General features: G+C 37.7%; 1 pseudogene; it reads left to right on the forward strand.

Annotated features, from left to right (window-relative positions):
* The first annotated feature begins 4002 nt into the window (after nucleotides 1–4002).
* On the forward strand, nucleotides 4003–7406 carry LOC122033831 (annotated as a pseudogene).
* Nucleotides 7407–9591: the final 2185 nt, after the last annotated feature.

Raw genomic sequence — 9591 nt, forward strand, 5'->3', positions numbered from 1 at the left:
GGGGAGAGTCGTCAACAAATGGATTTGTTGATGTGTACCCAAAATTGGGGCATGGGTTGATGTGTGCCCAATGATGGGTTGATGTGTGCCCAAAGATGGGTTGATGTGTGCCAATAGGGGGAGAATGAAAGGACCTGTGAATGGGTGTAAGTTAGGCTTTCATTACCTAGAGGGAGTGTGCCCTCTTAGGGGGAGAATGAAGAGCTTAATTTATGTGTTCATTACCTAGTAGCATGAAGATTGAGGCTATAGGATTAGCCTAACTTACATGTGGTATTGTAAGTGTTATTGTGGTATTGTCAAACATCAAAAAGGGGGAGGTTATTGGTGCAACATCTCTCAGGTCAAGGTTGACCTGGTTGACCAAGCTGAGTCTTGGTTTGAGTTTAGATGTTTGACAATAAGAAATTGATTTAAGAAGAGTCAAGTAGGTCAAGGTTGACCGGATACTTGACTGGGAAGTCCTAACTGGGATGTTAGGTAGAATGGAAGTCCTGGTGAGTGAAGCCAGGCAGAAGGGAAGTCCTAGTGAGTGAAGCTAGGTGAAAACCCTAGTGAGTGAAGCTAGGTGAAAGTCCTGGTGAGTGAAGCCAGGCAAGGAAAAATCCAGATGGATCAAGGATGATCGGACATCTGGTGTTGGGAAGTCCAAGTAGGTCAAAGGATTGACTGGATACTTGGCACGAGGAAATACAGATAGGTCAAAGGAATTGACCGGACATCTGGTGGAAGTCCAAGTAGGTCAAAGGATTGACTGGATACTTGGCACGAAGAAAAGTCCAAGTGGGTCAAAGGGATTGACCAGACACTTGGTGGGAAGTCCTAGCAGGTCAAAGGAGTGACCAGATGCTAGGCATGATGTACCAACAGGTCAAGGTTGACTGGATGTTGGTTTGAGAGGCTTGGAACTTGGTTTTGGGCAAAAACCAAGTGTTGGATCGATCAGTGGATCGATCCAGGCCTTTTCTAGCGAACAGAGAGCCTCTGGATCGATCCGTGGATCGATCCAGATGTCCCAATCGATCAGTGAATCGATCGGGACGATGCTGCTTCGCGCGATAAGAGCTGGATCGATCCGTGGATCGATCCAGGTGTTACTCCAGAGCACAAAGGCGCTCTGGATCGATCCGTGGATCGATCCAAAGCCTCCCCGATAGATTGGGAACATTCGAATCGATCGGGATCCGACCGTTAGCGTCGATAAAGGCCGCAGGCGCACGATTCCTTCGGTATCGCTTCTCCGATTCACTCCAGATCTCTCGCCAGCTCCTCCACAGCACTCACAAAGCTCAGATCGCCAGTTCTTGAAGGATCTTGGAAGTTCTCCAAGTCAAGAGGCGGATCAAAGCCAAGAAGAGAAGCTAGGGTTAGGGTTTATACTCATTGTAAGCTTGTAAGCCTGTATTTCTTGTATCCTTTCCCTCTCTTCTTGTATTGAGTCTTGTAGGGCTTCTCCGCCCTTGGTAGTTACCATAAAGGAGAGTTTTATTTAGTGGAGGGTGTGTGTGTTGGTGTGGATCCTTGGATTAGTCACCTCTTGTGAGGTGGATACCAAGTAAACCAACCGTGTTAGCGTTGTGTGATTGTTTCTTTGTATTTCCGCTGCACATCTTTGAAGAAACAAGCAACGTCAAGCAATGTCGAGCAACGAGCGAACGCGACGAGCTATTCACTCCCCCCCCCCCCCCCCCACTAGCTACTTTTGGTCCTAACACATAGCATATAATATGGTATGAACATAGCATAAATTTACATATGTTATAATTATATTTTAGAAATAAAAATATAATCTGATTTTAATAAATCAAGATTTATCTAGTCAATCAAATTAGGAAACCAATTTCTAAATTTAATTAACATATTTCATCTAAAATCTTTCTATCAATCAAGAATTTTTAATTATTTTGTAAACAAATTTCTAAAATAATTTCCTAATAATTTAAGAAATAAATAATTAATATTTCATAATTTATTATAGAATAATTTAAATCTATATTTTTTTATGATTTTCTAAATCTTTCCAAATTTAGTATTTCTTAACAATTTAGGAAACTTTCCAAAAATAAAATATTTTAATAAATCTAAAAATTCCAGAAAAGATTAATTCTATAATTTAATGACTTGGATTAGAAAGTTCAAATCCAACTCATTATCCCTTAACCAAAAATTAACCCATTAACCCCTTGGTTTGGTTCACAACTAAACCAAGTTAGTTCATGACTAATTCATGATTGAACCAAATATGGTTCAACTCTATCATAAGAGATGTAGCTCATCCATGCTTTCATTATGATAAATATTTTCATATTTGTCTTATATATGGTCTAACTAAATATTTATCTCTTGATCTAAGAATCCTATTCTTTAATTTATTTTACGTCTTTTAGAGATTTGTTGGTGTGTGTGACCCCAATAGGTTCCTGGTTTATTTTAGTCATCCATAATTAACTACTTAATTATAGAACTATCATAAGTGGCACATAGTAGTACATCATGATCTCTAATTAGTTGAAAAATCATAGTTGATCTTAAAACAAATTCTAAACCCTTCAAGAGCTATAGTGAGTCGTGTCTTGTTCCTTTCACTCGTCTTATACCCACTTGATTCAAGACATGGTTTATGTATCACTAGACTCACTATGCCACACCTACCCCAAGTAATACTTTCTCATTCTACGGATTCAAATTACTCATACATGTGTACAAGAGTCTTGTACTCTTAACATATGATGCTTTGGCCAAAGACTTTGAGTAAGGATCCTAATGAGTGGTCATTGGGTATACGTCTCCTCGCAAGGAGCGGTGAATTCTCTGTGGGCTATCCAAACATCTTCGGGCATTTCGACTTATACCCAATCATCCCGGATTCACACCTCAATGAGGTGCTTACTTAAAATGTCAAAGTATAAGTCTCCATGACCAAGATGACTTATATACCTCAAGTCGAAGGAAACTTGCACTCGAACTGCAGTAAGAGCTTCACAGGCATATTCATATATATAGATAGTCATATGAAATCTTACAACGAGTCACTCCAATGAACTAGTTACCATAACTAGCATTCACATTTAACTTTCGACATCCCAATGTCTCCAACCAATGAGAAAATAGATGCTTAGCGAACCAAGGAGTATAACCCGTGCTAGTCTTATAGAATTGATGACGTTTGAATGCATCAATTCGACGACTAGGAAAATTCCAATACGTTCATAATTGCACATGTAGAGATAATCACTAATTGTGATTCAATCACAATTTCTTTCATGCTATGAATTGTATTGTGGGCATTCAGTAAATGAGTTTAAGATAATCAAACATATAATATGCACTCAAATAGTAAATCTATATTTAGTAAAAATTGTAAGCTGATTGCCCTAGGATATCCCTCAAAATCTAACACCACATTCATCCATATGTCGTAGTTGCATATGTCACAAGATTATACTGTCTGATTCAGACTCCACCGAAGTGACTCCACCTACAACTATAATCCCTATCAACTTGTAGATGTTCCTTGCTAACTTTTGTCCTTATTACCGTCAGAGCTCCTTTGCTGACCTTCATTACCCCACTCACTAATTTGTGATTGCAACCAATATCATTTAGTGTGCCTAGTGAGATCAAATTCTTCATTAGATTTGGTATGTGTCTAACATCACATAAAGTCTGATCACACCATCAAACATCTTGATTTTGATGTTCCCTATGTCGATGACTCTACAAGATGCATCATTTCCCATTAACACTGAACCAAAACTCACTTCCTATAGGTGTCAAACCACTTTTTGTTTGGAGCCATGTAATATGAATATACAGAGTATAGGATCCATGCATCCGTCAGCTGCTCTGAACTCAATATAACTGATAGCATATCTCTATCACCGTTTTTTGAATTTTCTTCTTTAACTATATTTACAGACTTTGCCAAACTACTTTTATTCTCTGTAATATGTTTCTTTATCTCTAGATAATCTCTCTTACCTTTGCCTCAACACTTATAGCATGCGATCATCTTCTTCATTCTCGACTTATGGAGTGTTGCACAGGTTGGAAAGAAAATTTCATTGATCATACAACCATCCATGTTTCAGTATGTTAAAGATAAGATCTTGTTGAACAAAATCCACTCCTTAATTATGCAGAGATCTTAAGCCTGATAATCTTTTGATGGTTCGCAACATGGCCGGCTTTAGGCATAGGCCATTAAGGCCTATGTCTAGGGCCCCAATTTTTATTGGGGCCCATTATTTTTAATGTATTAAATATATTTTTATATATTTTTTTAAGAGAATGGAAAAAATAGAATCCGCGTGATAAAAGATTGCATAATCTCATTCTCTAATAATTGAGGTAATTATTTTTAATATATTAAATATATTTTTATGTATATTTTGTAAGAGAATGGAAAAAAATAGGGTCCACGTGATTAAATATTTACATGATCTCATTTTATCAAAGTTTCGAATTTCACAAAGGGATTACAATGGATAGAGTAATAAAGGGACACTTTTTTTGAACAAATTAAATTTATTTTTAATTATGGATGTTATTTTATAAAATATAATATATTCCTCTTCAATATCTCTCAATCATAACCTACTCTCGTTACATTTCTCATTCATTGTGATGCTTTCCATACAATGCAAAATAAAAATGTAAGTTTTTTTAAGTTCTCCCTCTTCCCCTTTCCTAACTTCCCCTCTCGATGCTTCTCTTGCTCATTGAGATTGGAGAAGAGAAATCACACCTAACACTAACACGCTGATTTAGTCGGTGCTACGAAACTCCTTGTTGATTAAATTTAAATGTTCATGTATTCATCAATATTATGTCTGATAAAAATGAAAGATTTTATTATTTTTTAGCAATAACGAGTTAGATACCTCTACTATTTCGCTTCTTGATAGACATTAAGTTTAATTTTTATTTAGATATATTTACAATCATAAATTATTCAACTTTCCCTTTGTATTCATTCTATCATTTACAATTATTCTAGTTTAGGTAATGAAAAATATGATTTATTTTTCCCTTTGCTCTGTGCCTAAAAAGGCTTCCATTTAGTTCTTGATAAATGATAATGATTGATTTGGTTTTATTGTAGTTTTTATTTTTTAAGGATTGTATTTAATTTTAACATTTTGTACATTATTTTTTATTTGTTTGTTTTTTGTGCTTCGCCAGTGATGATGAGTTGAGAATAAGAGTATGATTTTTTTTCTATTGTTATCATATTTCATTGTTCTTATTTCCTCAATTTTGTTCCTTTTTATAAGGGTTGTTCTCTCCATCTTGCATTTAAATAATTAGACATACTTCTATTCTTCTTCATTTTAAAATAATTTTAAATACACTTATTTTAAACTAAGTGAATTATAAACTTATTATTTATTTGAGGTGTATTATTATTTCTATTCTATTTATTTGAATTAGGTTATCAAAATTTGAATATAAAAATTTAATTAATAATTTTATATTAAAAAATTAAATTGTATAAAAAATATTTTTTAAAATTCATATTTAATTTGTTTAAAAAATTAAAGCACTATTTTTAATCCAAATCAGAATGAAAAAAAAGGTGAGAAAATTTTTTTTTAAAACAATATCAAAGACCTAAAATAAATTTCTGACTAGGGTCTCAAATAAACTTGAGCCGGCCTTGGTTCGCAAGACTATGATGTTAAAAGTTGCGGATCTTGGACTTAGCCGTGCTTTCACCATCCCCCTCAAGAAATACACCCAGGAGGTACTTTGTAATTTTATGTTGACAAAAATGCAAATTTCCAAGTCTATTATCTCTGTTTGACGATAGAATTGTTGCAGGTCCTAACTCTGTGGTATCGAGCTCTAGAAGTGCTGCTTGGTGTCACACCGATCGATACGTGGTCAGTTGGCTGTGTGTTCGGTAAGAATCATCAATCATGGCTTCTGTTTAATATCAGAGTTCACTAATGCTACGTTTAGTTGGGTGTAATATAATTTAGCTTGTAATGTAATTAAATTTGTAATGTAATGTAATATAATCTTGATTACATTACTACGTTTGGTAATATAATATATGTAATCTTTGATTATAAAGGTGATTACATTCTTTTGTTTGGTGTCCATATTTTTTTATAAGGAATGTAATTCATATTATTATAAAATGACAAAAATATCCTGTGACCTCTATCGGCGGTCGCCACACCTCTGCCGGAGTTTGCGGCAGCCATCGGCAACCAGCTGCCGCCGCCACCGTCGGTCGCCGCAGCAGGCCACCGTCTTCGCCAATCGGCGGCGATGGGCGACGGCGGGCGACGACCAGCGGGCAACGGTGGCGGACGGCGATCGGCGGCTGGCGATCGACGGCCGACAATTGGCAGCGGCGGTGGCGGCCGATTGCCAGCGGCCGACAGCCACCGGCGACGACCGGCGGCCGGCGACGACCGGCAGCGACCGGCGACGACCGGCGGCCGGCGGCGACCGGCAGCGACCGGCGACGACCGGCGGCCGGCGACCGGCGGCGGCCGGCGACCGGCGGCCGACGACCGGCGGCGGCCGGCGACCGACGGCCGACGACCGGCGGCGGCCGGCGACCGGCGATGGGCGATGGGCGACGGGCGGCGGGCGGCGGCCGGCGGCCGGCGGCGGTTGACAACTGACTAGGGATATATTCGGCATTTAAACTTTGGTGAAACAATGACCTCGTAATGTAATCGGATTACATAGCATTTGCTTTGTAATCCAGATTACAAATCTTCACTACCTTTTGTAATCCAGATTACATTACATTACAAGTTTTAAGTCAAACCAAATAAAATAATCGACTGTATAATGTAATCTGGATTATATTACAAGGTAGATTACATGCTACCAAACGCAGTCTAAAAGTTTACTTATCCAATTGCAGCTGAACTAGTCACTAGTCAGCCACTCTTTCCTTATGACTCTGAGCTGCAGCAGCTTCTTCACATCTTCGAGTAAATTACTTAGTAACTAGAAAATTGTTGGTTGGTTTGTTACCTTTCTAACTACATTGCCGATACAGGTTACTTGGTACACCAATTCAAGAAGTTTGGTCAGGAGTAAGTGAACTGGCTTATTGGCATGAGTTTCCTCAGTGTAGTCCAACGAATCTTTCATCGGCTGTGCCAGGCCTGGATGACGATGGGTTAGGCCTCCTCTCTGTAAGTGCAGTTCAAGATACAGATTGTTGCTTTATTTTCAATGTCATTAGCAAGTGTAGGTTTTCGAGGTCAGGCGGAATTCTTGAACTTGGTCACGAAGATGAAAATTAGCAAGTTTCATTTGAATTTTATACTTGCAGAAGATGTTGCAGTATGAGCCCTCGAAGCGGATTTTATCGAAGAAAACTATCAACTATGGAACATCGGTACTTTGATGATGTGGATAAGGCTTGCTACTGATTTTTTTTCCTCCAAGGAAGCATTGGTGCTCAAACTAACAAACAAAGTAATGGGCAAAATTGCCTTAGTATCATCCATAGATGTGTAGGTCTTCTCGAGCATTATCTCTGAAGGAGCATTATAAGAAATACTTAGATATTAGATTTCACTCCAATTATGAGAATTAATTCATGGTGATTGATCCAAACCGGAGATATGACGTACTGGGCACAATGACATTATTGATAACTAAGAGAAGACTTTTTTCTCCACAAAGAAACTTCCTTTCGATCCTACATATACGGAGAAGAGCAAACAAAACATCAGCGCCCAGAAACTAGGGTTGGGGCTTTGCTAGGGACGGGTGAATAAAAAACAGTAGAGAACGTACGCACAAGAGTAAGTTTCAGATGTTCAGAGAGCGTACCTTGCCAACGGAGAGGACCCCCTTTATATACTACCTCTCATAACCTTCACAATTATCAGGTGACTAAGAATATTATAGGTTGTTGGATAATGAAAAGTGTACAACCTAAACAATGTGCTATAATTGTCCGAGAAATCTTCCATTTGTCCATATGTATATCTCTTTTGTCGCTTATAGCTTATGTCATTGCTGAGGCCATTGAAGAAATATGCTGTTATAAGTGGTCGGTTGATGAGAAACATAATAATCCTTGAAGAATGTTCTAACAGAATATTATCTAACATGTAGTTGTTATTCTGACAGGTTGTTAGGATTCTCTGCTCATATTATCGGCTGAGTATATCTCAGCCGGCCTATAAGGCCGACCATCTTTATATCTGTCCTCACATTAAGCTACTTTGTTATGTATTGAATGCTATTAGAAATTTGTTCGAAAAATAATATGATGCATTTGGTGTACTGGAAGTCCGTTCAAGAAGTCATATGACGAATTATGCATGTTGGAGATCCATTTGGGAATCAATATGAAGTTGAGTACCTTAGGCCTGATAAACCTTTTTCTAGCCGGGTCTGCATAGAGAGATTTATGAGGCTAAGTTCCTTAAGCCCGAGCGGTCTTTTATTTGACCGGACATGCATAAAGAGATTTGTGAGGCTAAGTACCTTAAGCACGATCGACATTTTATTTGGATGGACATGTATAGAGAGATTTGTAAGAATTTGAAAGATCAATCATTATTCTGACCATACCTATAGCTAGTCGATTGTGAGGTGGGTCGAATATTCCGGCGATCGTCTTTAAACCCGATCAAGCATATTATTTTTTCAGTTCAAGAGTAAAGTACTAAACCTTTTATGTTTAATCGTTTTAAGGGCCGATTGGCCTTCTCTCAATCGGCATGCAATCCGGTCGGTCTGGACCTGAAAGCCTTGGCACTGAGTAAACAATCAAGTCAGGTGGGGAATGCTCTCTTTCCTTGACTTTGACTGCCACATCATCTTGACTTTAACTACCATGTCACTTTGACTTTGACTTTGACTTTGACCACCACATCATCTTCTAGGTTCGCTCACTACATCCCATACGAATGATCTTGGGACGTTTGATTCAATTCTGTTGAGTATCAAGTTCGGTTGTACTGCAACGTTAAGGAGTTGATGGCACAACATATATGTTCTCTTTCTCTACATGTTACATAGAGATTCTTTGGCTTTTATTTTATGTAATCTATTGAATTTAGTTTAATTTGAAGTAAATATTCTCAATGAATGTACATGTCACTTGGTTTGTTCTAGATTTATTTAAGAAAATTACTATCACAATATCCATTAAACAGTTAGACATCCTTTTCTCACTAGAAAAAAGGACTTGTATTTGAAAAAACATGAATCTCATCATTGAAAAGAAAAATAAATCCTTATGATTTTTTTACATAATATTTTATTTTTCATTTAAGAATAAATCACTCTTTTTTGGTTGTCAACTCAACAATGTTTCACTAGGTGTTTAGGGTGCTTTGTTAGTGACATATTGTTGCTAGGTGTTAGCTACTAAGCAAACAACGTATTCTTTAGTTTGGTCATGTAGTTCTTTACTTAAGAGTTTCACTATCTTAGAGTGTGTTTTTCCGTATCTAAACTTGGACTAGTACTTTCAATGGCTCTTCTAGGGAGTGCACTTGCTCTATTGAGGTTTTTATGGGGGTGCTTAGTTAGTTAGAGGGTGATAACTTTTCTATAACGGAACAAAGGATTAATTTCCGACGGACACATGTCTTC

This window comes from Zingiber officinale, chromosome 11B, assembly GCF_018446385.1.
Source record: "Zingiber officinale cultivar Zhangliang chromosome 11B, Zo_v1.1, whole genome shotgun sequence".
Lineage (NCBI taxonomy): Eukaryota > Viridiplantae > Streptophyta > Magnoliopsida > Zingiberales > Zingiberaceae > Zingiber > Zingiber officinale.